The sequence below is a fragment of the Microtus oregoni genome, unplaced genomic scaffold (genome assembly GCF_018167655.1).
Source record: "Microtus oregoni isolate MIOR12 unplaced genomic scaffold, Mior012 000077F_ref0000221, whole genome shotgun sequence".
NCBI classification, from domain to species: domain Eukaryota; kingdom Metazoa; phylum Chordata; class Mammalia; order Rodentia; family Cricetidae; genus Microtus; species Microtus oregoni.
Genome location: NW_024544029.1, coordinates 3,009,591 through 3,016,763, shown reverse-complemented (window position 1 = coordinate 3,016,763; position 7,173 = coordinate 3,009,591). Strand labels below are relative to the sequence as shown.

The window sequence follows — 7,173 nt, the reverse complement described above, 5'->3', positions numbered from 1 at the left end:
AGTTGTATAGCCAAATCAGACTCAGTGACTTCTTTGTCGGCTTCACCCCGTTCTACACATAAGAGCAACGATGCTTTCATGCCTGTGGTTGGTACTGCAGACATGCTTGCGTGCCCTCCCTGAGCTTACTGCTTCTTTGAATGTTGACAGCCATACCTCAAGTCATAGCTAGGGCTCGAAGAAGGCCAAGAAACCAAACACTGCTCCCACATTCCAGAACCCTCACTGGAGCATGATGGGAAAAGCAAAGCGGCCTTCAACAGGCTACTCCTGTTGTCAATTCCGGATCGAGAGAGTCTCAAGCATGAGGGAACTGCTCATGACTGATCGGGGCTGCTCTCGTCCTAGGTCGCAGGCTCTGGAAAGCCACGCGCTCGGCTTTCTCGTCTGAATTCCTTCTCAGATCCCGGGGTTGGCTGGTGTGTGAGAACACAGTAGGTCCTGCACTCAGTGCTAGCCGTGGGTTTTCCTCTGCGCGCTCTCTGATGGCTCAGGTGGTTAATTGGCGCAGTGCTGCTGTGTGGGAGCTAATTGATTTGGCCCCCTGAGCTTGCAGGTGAGGACCTCCATCAAGGCTAATATAAGCACTTGCCCACAGAGGCCACGCCTGAACCTTCCCTTGGCCACATCCTGTTTTTAACTGAGGTACACCTGCAGGGGGAGGGGCCCTCCGGGCTCCCTCTAATCCAGTCATCCTCAGACTCCTGCATGTGTGAGAGTCATCCGGTGTGCTTGTTAGGACACAGGCGGCTGGTGCTCCACCCCGAGGACTTCCATTTACATCGTTCTAGGATGGAGTCCAAGGTGGACGTTCCCGGCATTCATCGCTTTGGTGCCTAAACAAAGCATGGCAGTCTTCAAAGCCTCGGCTTGGCCGGCGAAGACACTAAGGCTTTGTGAGACAAACAGTGAAACACCTAAGCGCGCTGGTTTCCCCTTTGAACTGAATAAAAATGCGGGTAAGCGCTAATGAGCCTCTCATTTAGTGGTTCTCAAAGACTCCTAGGCAAGCATCAGCATCACCCGGGGGGATCCAGGAGGGATGCAGCTCTCGGGCTCACCTAGGCGCTATTAGAATGTTGCCGATAGAGCCCCACAGGCCCCAGTAATAAAAGTGGAAATCACTGCCTCGGGCCCATGCTCACATGACAGAGTGACCCACCCCAGCTGAACTTGAGGGGATCATGGTAGATCCACGCTAGCAGTAAGAGCAGAGCAGAGGCGGAGTCTGTGTCTCTACCTTGCCCAGTGTGTGTAGGCGTGAATCACAGCACCAGTCAGGTCCCCCGCTAGAAGGGTCCTTCAATGTGTCCTTCACAATGACACCCATCTCCCTTCTCCACAGGGCCCCTTCTCATTCCCGCCAGTGTCACCTAGTAATCTGCTTTCTGCTTCTAAAACTTAGTCATCTGAAAAATGTCCCATGGGGGATGGGAAGTGGATGGCTCAGTGAGTGAAGCGCTGGCTGCACAAGCATGGGAACCTAAGGGTAAATTCCCTGGCACCCACGTAAAAGCATGTGTGTGTAACTGGCATGGGGTGTGTGCAGCAGCATGTGTGTGTAACTGGCATGAGGGTTGGGAGTGGGAGTGAGGTGGGGAGAGGTGGGCAGCAAACTTCCACTTCGAGACGCATCCCCAGCCCTTTAGTCCATATTTCTAATTTCATCTTTTTGTTGATGTTTTTGGTCTAAGTTTTAAAATTTCTTTTTAAGTCCTCGACACTGATGCCATGGATGTGGGGTCTGCAACCTCTCCACTAATGCGTGGTGGACCTGGGGTCTGCAACCGAGCCTGCAGCTTTTTGTCACTTTCAGGCCTTGCATAGAGTAAAAGGTTTTCATTTGGATGGCGTTCAGTTTATTGCGATTTCTTGTTTGTAGGAAAATAGCACATAGTAACTCAAACAGAAGCATGACACAGGATGATTGACAGGGATCACTTATGCCTTTCCAGGGTAGCCTGTAAAATACAAGTCAAGTCCTCTTGCTTCCTTCTATAAAACATCTTAGTGGCAGCTGGGCGGTGGTATCTCTCGGGGAGGCAGAGGCAGGCGGAGCTCTGTGTGTTCGAGGCCAGCCTGGTCTACAGAGTGGGTTCCAGGACAGGCTCCGAAGCTACAGAGAAATCCCGCCTCGGAAAACAAAACAAAACAAACAAACAAACAAAAAAAGCGAGGCTTCCCACTGCTTCCAGCCTCCCGGTGCCCTTCGCATGGAGTTTAGGCTTTGCAGTATTGGATACACCATGCCACCCTTCACTGCTTTCCCACAAAAGGGACAATTCTGGATTTCTGGAAAGTCACAGGAAAGGCTGAGTCATCTTCAGTGTCCTTCCCTCTCCATAAATCCTTTCAGGCTTTACTGCATCTCCATGATTCCCTTTCCATGGACTGCCCAACGCTGACTTCTCTGAGTCTGAAGCGCCCTGTGGCAGGATGAGTGCCCCTCCTTTCCTACCCCTCCTCTCCACTCCTTGAATGGAAGGACTCTTTCTTTCCTTCTGTCTTCCCACCGCCCACCACACGGGCAGCCCACCCCCGTTCCCTGGCTCCAGATCTACAGTCTCCTTGCAGCACCACCCATCAAGGAAGGTAAGGAAACAGAACCAAACAGAAATGTTAACTCACAAACTAACATCACTCACAGGGCCTCTGATCAACTTCCACAAGATTCTGCAGCTACAGTGCATCCTTCATTATCCAGCCCTGTGTGGTCGGTCTTCGGGCAAAATGTTTTATTATTAGCTCATCAATTGTTTCTCTAACTCCTTAGTGAGAATTGTTTATTCTGTCTTAGGCATGAGGAAACCGAGCCCAGATAGGTCAGAAACTCCATCCAAAATTACCATCAAATCGTTAGCCCTCACCAGGAAGCCTCTCTGGCTTTGGCCCTGTGGACGGCACTGAGAGCATCATCTAGCAGCAGTGTTCCACGTTGGACCATGAACAACAATTAAATAATGATCATTTGAAATGTCTATTCAATGCAAGAACTGAACAAATGTGTCCTTGCATCGGTACCGAGTTCAAACAGGCAGGCTCCTGAGTCCTGCACGACTCAAGCCTACTGGTGAGTCTCTGACAGACAGAACAGATTCCCCTGATTCCTACAGCATCTCTAACACTATAAGCAGACAAAACATCACAAACACGGCTGCTTGTCTCCCCTTTCTGCCTTATTTGATCTGGGTTTCTTCCTCTGTTAACTGAGAGGTAGTGATGATGACCATTAGTTCTGGTTTCATTCTGATGTTGCGACACTCTGAGCAAAGCAACTTGGTGGAGGAAAAGGTTTGATTCCTAGACCTTCCTGGACCAGGACTGTTGCTGGGTCTCCACCCATCCTTGCCCCTTTTCCCAGTGGGCCATTGGCCTCCTAGGTCATGGTGGAAGCTGCTGCGTGCTGGCTCGCTTGCTCAGGCTGGTGGTTAGTTAACTGTGTTAGACAGGTCCAAGACCACCTGCTTAGATATGGTAGCACCCACATTGGGCTGGGTCCTCTTACCGTAACTAACAATCAAGACAGACCCTCATCAACACATCCACGGGCCAATCTGATGTAGGAAACTTTCCTATATCAATGGAAACTTTCCTGTCAGATGACAAGACTGTGACAAACTGATAATTAAAGCAAGCAAAAATCATCATTCTTCTCACATTGTCAGATTAACTTTGCTCTCCAATACTGTGGCCTCCAGAAAGAGGAAGGGGCCACTTAACAGGAAGAGTCGATGCTAGGAAAAATTCAGGAACATGGATCCCCCATATGACCTGCTTTTCTGCTTCTAAGGTAGTACAGTCATAGAGTCCTTTTGAATGGGTAAGATCTGCAGATATTGTAGAGATAGGGGACCTTCTTGGACCAAGATTGTTGCTGGATCTCCACGCATCCTTGTCCCTTTGTCCAATGAGCATAGACCTACCAACCACATGGCCAGGATGTCAAAAACATCACTGACTTTTCAGAGAATGGACTAGTAACTATGTCTTTTAGCTACCAGAGTCTTGGTGAATACACCACAGCCCCAGATTCCCTGAGGCGAAGAGGAGAGTTCTTTAACACTGACTGGGACAGGCACACACACACACACACACACATTCATCTCAGAGCTTCCTGCTTTGGGGAGCTTAATCACCAAGGTCCCAGTTGTCACCCAGTGGAATGGCACTGAAACCTACCATGATAAGTGCTGAGGCCATGTGAAGGTGTGTGCCACCACTGTTCGACCTCTATTGGCTTAGCATTGCCCTTCTGATCTTTAGGCAAACTTTATTTATTGAGGCATAAATAAAATATAGCTATATTTCCCTTTTTTGTCTAAAATTAAAAAGAAGGCTATAACTAATATAAGAAAAACTATATACAGTAAGTATAATAACTTTATTCAATATATACAGGCAGTAAGTATATCAACAATATCTAGTGCATTTGCATTTGACAAATTCAGAGAAAATACTCTATATCTATCTTACCTTGGTGAGTTCAGAGTCTTGTACTTTCTATTATTATTATTAATTATTTTTAAATTATTTATTATTTTTCTTATTATTTTACTTATTTCAATTTATTATTATTTATTATTACTTTCTATTATTATTATTACTTTCTATCATAACTTGTTTTCTGTCAGGTAAACAAGGAAAACTGTAACTATCTAGTCTTCAACTTCCTCAGAGACTCAAGAAGGAAATAATATTAATTGAGTAAGCAGGAAGTGCAAGTAAGCGATTTCCAAAAAAATGTGAGTAATGACAGAAACAGCTGGCTCCGGACAGACACCCAAAGTTCCTCTGCAATGTTGGGGCATCCATCTTCTGCCCACAGGCCTAGTATATCCAACAGACTTTTCTGTGAAGCAGGATATTTTGAAGGGTTGTCCCTCCTTGTCCTGACAATGTTTGGCAATCACTTTCTTTTGTGTTCTGCTTGTCCAATTAGGACAGCAGACTGTCAGCAGTCAAGGCAAGGGTGTTTTTCATGCCCAGGGGCTTACTTTTGCCACAAACTCCATGTGGAGTTTCTTCAAGCCTATTATCTTCCCTGAAGTAGATTGCTATGGTTACAGCATCTGGGAGCAACTCAGACACAGTGGAACCAACAGAGGCACCAGCATGAAGAGGCAGTTGCTTCAATGCATGGGATCTCTATTGGTGGTGAAATGAGACACCATGATGGCCCACACCTTCCTGCCCAAGAACAACTGGCAGATGGGAAAAGTGCTGAGTACCTACTTTGAACCACCAGAGAACGGCCCTGCATGGCCACACCAACCTCCGACATCCCTCAAATCTGAGGCTTAGTATAGTCCAGATGTGGTATTTCTACAGGAAGTTATTCCTCTATATTGTGCCTACTTAAGGAAGAGAGCAAGCAGTTACAAAATTATTACAGGTAACAAAGGAGATTTCACAGCTATACTGTTGAAGAAAGGAAGAGCAAAACTTAAAAGTCAAGAGATTGTTCCATTTCCAAACACTAAATGGTGAGAAAGCTTCTGTGTGTGAAAGTGAGTGTGGATGGATATGAATTTTGCCTTATGACATCCCATTTGGAGAGCACCAAAGAACATTCTGTGGAGCAAATCAGCCAATTAAAAATAGTTTTTTTTTCAGAAAACGTAAGAGGCTTGGGTTCCACTACTATTCTGTTCGCAGGAGACACAAATTTAAGAGTTTAAGAAGTTATCAAATGTGGCAGTTTACCTGGTGATGTTTTTGATGCTTGGGAATTTTCAGGAAAACCTAAACATCGCAAAATACACAGGATACAAAAATAAATAATAATATCACGATTCCTGCTGCTTGTAAGCATTGCTTTGAGAGAATATTTTTCAGAGCAGAAGAGGGCCACTTTAGTCCCCAAAGTTTAGACCTTGTCAGGTTGGGAAAACTGGACTGTGGTAGATTTCCTAGTGAACATGCTGCAATGGCAGGCCACAGCCTCGCGGCAATACACAGATGAACAGAAATGGGTTGATGTAATAGTTAGCACTAGCCAGTAAGAAGCCTAAGACACTGGCCAGACAATTGTAACTGATAATAAGCCTCAGCGTGATTCCTTCATAAGGGGCTGCGGGAACTAGCAGGGCCTAGTGGGCAGACAGAAACTGATCCAGTGAACTGGGTAAAATGGAGCAAAAGCCTTCCGACTACAGCCATGTTTCTGTGGGTTGTTCCTTGCAGGGGGTGTGACACTAAGCATGATGAGAATGTGTATGTAGTTTCTGTGAAGGGAGGAAGGGAGGCAGGAAGGAAGGAGGAAGGCAGAAAGGAAACAGACAGGAGGAACGAAGTGGGGTCTGCCCTCAGTCTTTGACTTAGGAGCTCAGTCGCTCTAGGATTGAAATGCTCCACCCCAACTTCTTGCCTCTCATTGTTCTCTTTGACTCTGACCATTCTTCCAGACAGCCCCAGTTCCTTCGAAAACCTAGAGAATCCTTCTAGTAAAATCCTCACACATTTGGCATCTGCTTCTCATGGGGCTCACTAGCACACAAACCTAATATTAAACTCTCCCCACCAGGCTCTGACTCACTCTGACCGATTCCAGGAACTCTCCCCACACTAATCCTATAATTATACGGTGTGGTCAATGTTACGAAGAGAAAGAGCAAGATACTCAATGAACAAATGCAACTCTGTGGCATTGAGGACTGTCACCCACAAGGAAGCTGCATTTAGATGGTAACATAAAGATCATCAAATACTACCCCAGCCGGGGAAGCTGGTAGGGTATCTGCAGGTCTTCGCTCCTCCTTCAGCTCCTCCAAAACGAACTCCAAATTCTGGTCTCACCCCAAGCTCTGCAGCAGAACACCTGCGGCTTTCCTTCCCCACTTGCCTCCTTCTAAAGTGGACCCCACAAGCGTCCCCTCCTACCAGTCCTCCTGGCACTCATTGCTTTACCCCAGACCCAGCAGGCACTCCCTAGTAACCCATAGGCCACTGTGACCAGAGAAGCACCAGGCTAACAGCAGATCATGGCTTACTGCTCCTCTCCTCCAAATCTACCCTCCTAGTCTGAGTCCCAGTTTGCAGCAGGCCACCTGTGAGGCCTCCCTTCCCCCAGCCCCATCTCCAGTGGCTCACACAGAGCTTTCCCTTCTAACTTCCATCTTCCCCACCTATTGCTTCATCCCTGCCCCCAACTCCAGCAGCCCACCAGGCAGCTGG

General features: G+C 47.1%; 1 pseudogene; it reads left to right on the top strand.

Annotated features, from left to right (window-relative positions):
* The first annotated feature begins 847 nt into the window (after positions 1 to 847).
* On the top strand, positions 848 to 5,962 carry LOC121441396 (annotated as a pseudogene).
* Positions 5,963 to 7,173: the final 1,211 nt, after the last annotated feature.